Source organism: Aegilops tauschii, chromosome 2, assembly GCF_002575655.3.
Source record: "Aegilops tauschii subsp. strangulata cultivar AL8/78 chromosome 2, Aet v6.0, whole genome shotgun sequence".
In the NCBI taxonomy this organism is placed as follows: domain Eukaryota; kingdom Viridiplantae; phylum Streptophyta; class Magnoliopsida; order Poales; family Poaceae; genus Aegilops; species Aegilops tauschii.
Genome location: NC_053036.3, coordinates 2,765,148 through 2,774,526, shown reverse-complemented (window position 1 = coordinate 2,774,526; position 9,379 = coordinate 2,765,148). Strand labels below are relative to the sequence as shown.

The following is a 9,379-nucleotide window of genomic DNA, read 5'->3' as shown; positions in this document are numbered from 1 at the left end:
TAAAAAATAAAATTGATGTTTTTTTGGTCAAATTTATACAATTATTCCCAAATAAATTTCCTTTTCTTTTTCCTTTTCTTTTTCCTCTCTGCGCTCTCTTTCCTTTTCTTTTTCCTTTTTAGTTTTTTATTGAGCACTAATTTGCATAGAAGTTTTTGTTTCAGCACTGCCAAGTATTTTGTTTTTCCTTTTCTTTTTCCTTTACTTTTTCCTCTCTGCTCTCTCTTTCCATTTCTTTTTCTTTTTCCTTTTCTGTTTCCTTTTCTTTTTCCTCTCTGCTCTCTCTTTCCTTTTCTTTTTCCTTTTTAGTTTTTTATTGAGCACTAATTTGCATCGAAGTTTTTGTTTGAGCACTGCCAAGTATTTTGTTTTTCCTTTTCTTTTTCCTTTTCTTTTTCCTCTCTGCTCTCTCTTTCCTTTTCTTTTTCCTTTTCTTTTTCCTCTCTGCTCTCTCTTTCCTGTATTTTGTTTTCGTTTGAGGAGGACGGCAGGCGGCGGCGGGCGGCGGAGGACGGCAGGCGGCGGCGGGTGGCGGAGGACGGCAGGCAGGCGGCGGCGGGCGGCGGAGGACGGCAATGCGCGCATCCAGTACGCGGCGACGAGGAGGACGGCAGGCGGCGGTGGGCGAGAAGGCGGGCGAGAAGACGAGGCGGCGGTCCCCTCTTCTTCTAGGCACGCGAGGAGGACGGCAGGCGGCGGCGGGCACCTACCGGAGATGAGGGCGGTGCGGAGAAGACGAGGGCGGCACCGCGGAGAAGACGAGGTCCTGGCCGGATGCGTTTGGTGGTTAGCGCGGAGAAGACGAGGGCCGCGGAGAATATATAGGGCAAGCCTTTAGTCGCGGTTGGGGACACCAACCGCGACTAAAGGGTACGGTTGGTGTCCCCAACCGGGACTAAAGGGGTACCTTTAGTCGCGGTTGGTGTCACGACCCGCGACTAAAGGTTCTTTCGCGCCGTTTTCGTTCCCGCGCGGAAAGAGCCTTTAGTCGCGGTTCGTGTCACGAACCGCGACTAAAGGTCCTTTTTCAAATACTTTTCATTTTAAAATCTTAAAAATACAAATAATATATCAAAAAATTCAGAAAAATAAAACTAATTCATTTTAAAATCTTAAAAATACAAATAATATATCAAAAAATTCAGAAAAATAGAACTAATTCATTTTAAAATCTTAAAATAGAAATAATATATCAAAAAAATCAAAAAAATAAAACTAATTAATTTGAAAATCTTTGTTTTGTTCTACATCCTCGATCCCTTGAAGGTTTGACAAAAGGTTTGATACATCATTCAGTTCATCGACCAAATACAAATCATCCGGATTCGCCATCATACGTCCTGCCGTGCATTTGGTATGCATATATGCACTCAGTAGCCACGGCAGGGCTGTATGATGGCGATACCGATTGTTTTGTTCTACATCCTCGATCCCTTGAAGGTTTGACAAAATGTTTGATACATCATTCAGTTCATCGACCAAATACAAATCATCCGGATTCGCCATCGTACGTTTTAATTCACATGATACATTCAACAAAGTTTGGTACAATAAATTATTACACATCAATTCTTCCCTTGTGTCCCTGCTTGCTTACGATTGTGCCGTATCCATGGAGCATCCTCATCATTTAACTTAATGCTTGGGTCAGTGTTCACTTTGAAGGGCGGAATTTCACCAAACATATTATAATCTTCTGACATGTCTGTCTTGTCCTCCACTCCCACGATGTTTCTTTTCCTTGAAAGAACAATGTGGCGCTTTGGATCATCGCATGATGTACTGATCGTTTTCTTATCTTTCCGTTTCCTCGGTTTGCTACTCATGTCCTTCAAATAAAAAACCTGAGCGACATCTTTGGCAAGGACGAATGGTTCGTCAAGGTAACCAAGATTGTTGAAATCCACCATTGTCATTCCGTATTGCTCGTCCACCTTTACCCCACCTCCTGTTAGCTTGAACCATTTGCACCGGAACAAAGGGACCTTAAAGGAGGGTCCATAGTCAAGTTCCCATATCTCCTCTATGTAACCATAATATGTGACCTTTTGCCCATTCTCGGTTGCTGCATCAAAGCGGACACCACTGTTTTTTGTTGGTGCTCTTTTTATCTTGGGCGATGGTGTAAAATGTATTCCCATTTATCTCGTACCCTTGGAAAGTTGTTATAGTCGAAGATGGTGTCTTGGCCAACATATACAGCTGATCTCCAACATCATTGTCATTCATTAAATGTTTTCGCAACCAACTGCCGAAAGTCTCCATGTGGGCCTTTCTAATCCAGGATTCAGGCTTCCCCGGGTTGTCCGAGCATAAAATATTCTTGTGTTGCTCGAAGTACGGAGCCACCAAGCTGGAATTTTGCAGAACTGTGTGGTGTGCTTCAGTCATAGAATGACCGTCCATACATATCGTTGATTTCCTTCCGATCGTGCCTTTTCCACTTAGTCTCCCCTCGTGCCGCGACTGAGGAATACCAATCGGCTTAAGGTCAGGAACATAGTCAATACAGAACTCAATTACCTCCTCATTTCCATAGCCCTTGACGATGCTTCCTTCTGGCCTAGCACGGTTACGAACATATTTCTTTAATACTCCCATGAACCTCTCAAAGGGGAACATATTGTGTAGAAATACAGGACCGAGAATGGAAATCTCTTCGACTAGGTGGACCAGGAGGTGCGTCATAATATCGAAGAAGGATGGTGGGAACACCAACTCGAAACTGACAAGGCATTGGACCACATCGTTCTGTAACCGTGGTAGATCTTCTGGATTGATTACCTTCTGAGAGATTGCATTGAGGAATGCACATAGCTTCACAATGGCTACTCGAACATTTTCCGGTAGGAGCCCCCTCAAAGCAATCGGAAGCAATTGCGTCATAATCACTTGGCAGTCATGACACTTCAGGTTTAGGAACTTTTTGTCCGCCATATTTATTATTCCCTTTATATTCGACGAGAAGCCAGACGGGACCTTCATACTGCTCAGGCATTCAAAAAAAATGACCTTCTCTTCTTTGGTAAGAGCGTAGCTGGCACGACCTTGAAACCATTCCGGATGCCGGTCATCTGGGTCTTTCAAAAGTTGCTGGTCCTGCCGTGCTTCCTTTGTATCATTTGTCTTCCCATACACGCCCAAGAAGCTTAGCAGGTTCACGCAAATATTCTTCGTAACATGCATCACGTCGATTGCAGAGCGGACATCTAGGACTTTCCAATATTCTAGCTCCCAAAATATAGATTTCTTCTTCCACATGGGTGCGTGCCCGTCAACTCCCCGCGGAACTGATTGTTCGCCAGGACCCTTTCCAAAGATGACTTTCAAATCCTTGACCATATCAAATATCTCAGCACCAGTACGTTCCGCAGGCTTCGGCCGGTGATCTGCCTTGCCGTTGAAATGCTTGTCTTTCTTTCTTCCGTTATGATTTCGGGGAAGAAATCGACGATGACCCAGGTACACGTTCTTCTTACAATTACCCAAACGTACACTTTCAGTCTCATGTAAGCAGTGCGTGCATGCATTGTATCCCTTATTTGTCTGTCCCGAAAGGTTACTGAGAGCAGGCCAATCGTTGATGGTTACAAAAAGCAACGCTCGTAGGTCAAATTCCTCTTCTTTGTGCTCATCCCAGACACGTACACCAGGTCTGCCCCACAACTGTAAAAGTTCATCAACTAATGGCCTTAGGTACACATCGATGTCGTTGCCGGGTTGCTTTGGACCTTGGATGAGCACTGGCATCATAATGAACTTCCGCTTCATGCACAACCAAGGAGGAAGGTTGTAGATGCATAGAGTCACGGGCCAGGTGCTATGGCTGGAGCTCTGCTCGCCAAAAGGATTCATGCCATCAGTACTTAGACCAAATCTTATGTTCCTTGCGTCAGCTGCAAAATCTTTGAACACTCTGTCGATCTTTCTCCATTGCGTTCCATCAGCGGGGTGTCTCAACTCCCCGTCGGACTTACGGTCCTCTTTGTGCCATCGCAACGACTTGGCATGCTTTTTGTACCTGAACAGACGTTTCAACCGTGGTATTATAGGAGCATACCACATCACCTTGGCGGGAACCCTCTTCCTGGGTTTCTCGCCCTCAACATCGTCACCAGGATCATCGCCTCTGATCTTATAACGCAATGCAGTGCATACAGGGCATTCATTCAAATTCTCATATTCACCGCGGTAGAGGATGCAGTCGTTAATGCATGCATGTATCTTCAGAACCTCTAAACCTAGAGGGCAGACAACCTTCTTTGCTTCGTACGTACTGGCGGGCAACTCGTTATTCTTCGGAAACATATTCTTCAACATTTTCAGCAAATTTTCAAATGATGAGTCAGCTACACCTTCCCGTGCCTTCCATTTTAGCAAATCCAGTGTGCAGCCCAGCTTTTTCAGACTATTATCGCATCCTGGGTACAGCGACTTTTTGTGATCCTCTAACATGCGATCCAAATTCTCCCTCTCCTTCTCAGTTTTGCAGCGTCTCCGTGCATCAGCAATGGTCCGACCAAGATCATCAGCGGGCTCATCATTTGCCTCTTCTTCACCTTCACCTAACCCTTCCGCACCTTCAGCATCATCCTCCATGAAAGTATCACCGAAATGATCATGATAGTTGTCATCGATATCATCCCCTTCTTCATCTTCTTCCATTCTAACCACTCTTTCTCCATGCTTGGTCCAACAATTATAGCTTCGCATGAAACCGTGCCGAAGCAGGTGCATGTGAACGTCGCTTGAGGAGGAGTAACCCTTCTGATTCTTACAGACAGCACATGGACAGATAATAAAACCTCGCTGCTTGTTCGCATTTGCCACTACGAGGAAATCTTTCGAACCCGTAGTGAACTCGCCGGAGAGTCGGGGACCGTACATCCATTGCCGATTCATCTGCATTATTATTATATAAAGTATATAATTAACCATCATGCATTTGTTAAACTAACTAGCTAGAAATAATACAAATTAAACAATGAACTACACACATGCATATTTTATCAATGACACATGAAAGGTTCAAGTTGCTAACCGCGATCGCGGAGGAAAAATAAATGAGAAAGCTCAAGTGTGGCTCGGACACTTCATATCATGTTTGTTTCATGCTCTCGGGCATTTCATCGAACACCTTGTGTGAATAGGAGGAACCAAAAGCAAACCCACCACCCCCCTTCTGAATTGTGGCTAAGTGAAGTGAGCTGAGCCCTATATATAGGGATGGGCCTTTGGTCCCGGTTGGCCTGGCCAACCGCGACTAAAGGCCTTCGGGCCAGCCTGAGGACCTTTAGTCCCGGTTGGCCAGGCCAACCGGGACTAAAGCCCCTCCCGTCCGCCAGCTGTCGACCGAGCGCGCTGGGCCCATATAGTTGGTCGCGGGTCTCCTCCCGAACCGCGACTAAAGACCCCTTTGGTCGCGGTTCGATTATTTTAGGGACTAATGGTGGCGTATGGAAGCCTCTTTTTCTACTAGTGCAAAGCCTGGCCGGCAGGGCGGCGGCGGGACTTCTTCCCCTTCGAGCATCTCCACCGGCGCCGAACAGCTGGATCACGAGGAGGCGCTAGGTTTACGTGGGGTCTGGCGGCCCGGCGGGCGGGCGACCCTTGCCGACCTCATGCGAGGCGTGGCAGGATCCCATCTTGCAGTGTGGTGATGGCTACATGGTGGGCTCGGCCAGGTGGTTGCGGGTGCCGCCGGGTTTAGATCGGATCTCGATCTGATGCTGTACGCGGTCGGCCGTTGCGGGGTGGGTGGTGGTCTTCGCTGCTGGCCACGTCGGATCAGCTGATTCGGCGCCTGGATATCTACTACGGATGTTCTTCTCGACTCCTGTTGGGTTGAGCCCCATGGCAATCTCATCTATGTAGGTTCCGGTTCTTGGCTCGCTGCCGGAAACGAAGCAGACCAAGGTTTGGTGGTATAGGATGGGGACTGAAGGAAACTTTGGCCGGCTGGTCCGGCACGACATCGGCGGCGTCCGTCAAACGTCGTTACCCTTCCAGGAGGCGAAGCCGAGGACCCCCTATCCACCTTCGAACACCTCCCGGACGAAAGTCCAAAATTCAGACTGGATTGGGCGGCGGCGGCATCCTGCAAGTCGTAACCTCCATGGAGGCGCTGTCTTGGGAGGCTCAGCTGTTTGGGGAGAGGTGCTATGGGTGGTGGGCTTCGCGTAGCCCCAGCAGCGGCGATGGTGTCGAGGCAGGCTGGAGGAGTGGCATTGTATCTACCGCGTCGATGATGACGAGTATTGGTGGCATGGTGCAGCTGGATCTCGATGACGGATGTGGCTGGATAGACAAGCACGGAGCGGTGGGGTTGTCTAGCGCCGTGGCAGCGTTAGACCGGGCAAGGTTGATGCGTCAGTATAGCTCTAAAGATGGATTGGTGGCAGTTGGCGGCGGCGGCCTCTGAGAGTGCGCCGAACCGGTGTGTGCCCCATACCCGGCAAGTGGCTTGGTTGGGACCTTAGGTCTTAGATGTTAGGCTTGGCCGCGAGGTCTGTTTGGTATTATGCCCGGATTATTATCATCCCTTCATCAACTAGATAGGAGTAGTGATAGATGTTGCCTAGACGGTGGCTTTAGACTTCTTGCGGTATTTTTTTGTAAGGTCTTTTGTGAATAGTTAATAAAGTGGCTGCATGCATCGCCCAATGGCCGGGGTCTTCCTCCTTTTCAAAAAGAAAAATGATGGACAACTTGGGCTCCACGATGTGCTCGGGCACGGCTCAACTACGAAGTTCCAGATCGTTGCGGCAACGACCTTCATCTGTGTGAAGGCCACCTCCTGTCCGAGGCAGGTCCTAGGGCTGGCATTGAAGGCGATGAACTTGTAGGATGGCTCGTACCTCAGCTTCCCGTCGTCGGTGACCCACCTGTCCGGCCTGAACTCCATGTCGTCCTTACACCACACACCCTATATCCTACCCATGGAGTATGAGTAGACAAGTATCTTGTCGCCAGCCATCATCTTGTGACCGCTCGGGAGCACGTCGCTGGCTATTGCCACCTTGTGCTGGAAGGGCATGGGCGGGTAAAGCCTCATGCACTCGCAGAGTGCCGCGTGCAGGTACACCAAGTTGCTTAGCTCGCTATTGTCGAACACCACCATGTCGTCTTCCAGCTTCTTTGTGGAAGCATATCGGTGCCAGCTTGTCAAGGATCTTCTGCTCTACACGTGGGTTCTTGCATACGAGGTAAAAGAACCACGACAGCGTCGTGCCGTTGGTGTCCCGACCGGCGAGCAGTAGGTTCACTGCGGTGTCATCAGACAAGAACTCGTCGCCTGCGTCATTGTTGCAGATGAAGGACGACAACATGTCATAGGATTTACGAATGCCATTGTCGTGGAGCTTGTGATCATATCTGCATTTGGCGATAGTGTCTGCGGCAAATCGGTCAATTGTCCTCCGAGCCACGACCATCTTCTTCTCCGGGCCAAGCTCATACGGTACATGAGCCTCCAGCATGCCGGCGGGAAGATGTGCCCGAGGAAGAGCGTCTCCAGCACGTCGTCCATGACCCACCCACGACGCACCCTCCCATTTTCCTGCCAGACCTTCCCCTTCCCACTCGGTTTCTCGCCACAATGAACATTTCTCGTTGGAGCCCTATCCTTTAAAACCATATGACACCCACCTCACCTTTATCATGGCGGCCTCTCTTCACATCTTACTTCCCCATGGAACGCCAAGGAGGAGTTCCCCGTCAACCGCCCCACTCTCTGCCCTGACCCCCCTCCCCTGTGTTCATGCCAATCTGCCACCGCTATCAAGGGGGGCAATTGGTCGAGCATGGGAGAATGAATTATGTGGTGGTGGCGCTGCCTCCACAGTAGAGGAACCCCAAGAGTGAGGCGGTTCCAGTACATAATAGAGAGAGGAGAGGAGAGGAGCACCTCATGCGGGTGGATTGCACCGGAATAGAAAATCAATAAATCGATGCGTGTGAGGTGGGAAGGTGGACACAAAATGATTGAAATGAAGGGAAGCAAACGAAATAACCTACGTACCCCCTTTTAATAGTAGAGATAATGATATACAGATCATATATAAATGGATTCCCATGCATTGCACAGAGAAAAAATGTTACTTAAATGCAACTAGCTCGTTTCTAAATTAAACTTAGTTACCTTATTCCACCCTTAACTCATAACTATGTTGCCACCCAAGTACCAACTTAAACCTAGTTTAGTCTTACAGTCCAAAGGCATTGATTGCTCATGAAATACTCCCTCATATCAACTTTCTTATACACGATAAAAAAGCCTAGTGCTTGCAAAAAATACGCATAAAGACAAATATTATTGAACTCCATCCGCATTTAACAAACACACATAACAGAATCTAGTGGAATCATCAATCAAAGTCATGAAGTATTTCTTTCCACCTTTAGTCAACACACCATTCATCTCACAAAGATCTGAATATATGATCTCTAGTAGTGCCAGGTGTCTCTCCTTCGCAGGCTTGTGAGGCTTACCAGGTTGCTTTGCTTGCACACATGCATGGCACTTAAAGCCTTTGGCTAAAGTGTAACTTGGGATTAGATTCATCTTAGCTAGCCGCGTCATACAATCGAAGTTTATGTGACAAAGACGTGAATGCCAAACCTCATATTCGTTCACATTGGAATGAATTTGGTTCACGACTTTATTACAGAAATCCTTCAGTGAAAGGCGAAACAAACCACCACAATCATATCCTTTTCCAACAAATAGTCCATAACGAGATACGACTACTTTGTTAGACTCAACTACTAACTTAAGCCCTTCTTTACATAGAAGGGAACCACTAACGAGATTCTTCTTGATGGCAGGGACATGCTGCATGTTCTTCAATTGCACGATCTTTCCCCAAGTAAACTTCAGATCTACCGTGCCAACACCATGAACAGAAGCACGCGAGCCGTTCCCCATCAGGACGGAACAATCTCGTGTGACCTGGCAAGAAGAAAACAAAGACACATCAGCACACACATGAATATTGGCCCCAGTGTCAACCCACCAATCGGTGGACTGACAAACTGAAAGTACGGTAAACAGATTACCATACCCAGATGCCCCATCATGGTTGCTCAGAGTGACATTGACAGACTTGGCGTCCTGTCCTGGCTTCTTATACTTGTTTGGGAACTTGTTTGCCCAATGTTTCTCTGAATCACAAGTGAAGCAGCCGTCTCTCTTTTTATCTTTCTTCTTACCCCTCTTCTTGAAGGTAGTATCCTGCTGGACAGAATTCTTTTCCTTGAACTTGTGGAGGTTCTTCTGCACCACATTGGCGCTAGAAGAACCCTCTGCCCCTTTCACGTGTGAGTCCTTTGCTCTTGAGTTCCGCTCAACACTTAGATGACCGATGACATCCTCAACAGA

The 9,379-nt window shown here is 47.8% G+C and overlaps 2 pseudogenes; both read right to left on the bottom strand.

Annotated features, from left to right (window-relative positions):
- Positions 1-2,015: 2,015 nt before the first annotated feature.
- LOC141041465 (uncharacterized) lies at positions 2,016-4,439 on the bottom strand (annotated as a pseudogene).
- Positions 4,440-6,590: 2,151 nt separating this feature from the next.
- Positions 6,591-9,379, bottom strand: part of LOC109736044 (noroxomaritidine synthase 2-like) — a 76,329-nt pseudogene continuing 73,540 nt past the window's right edge.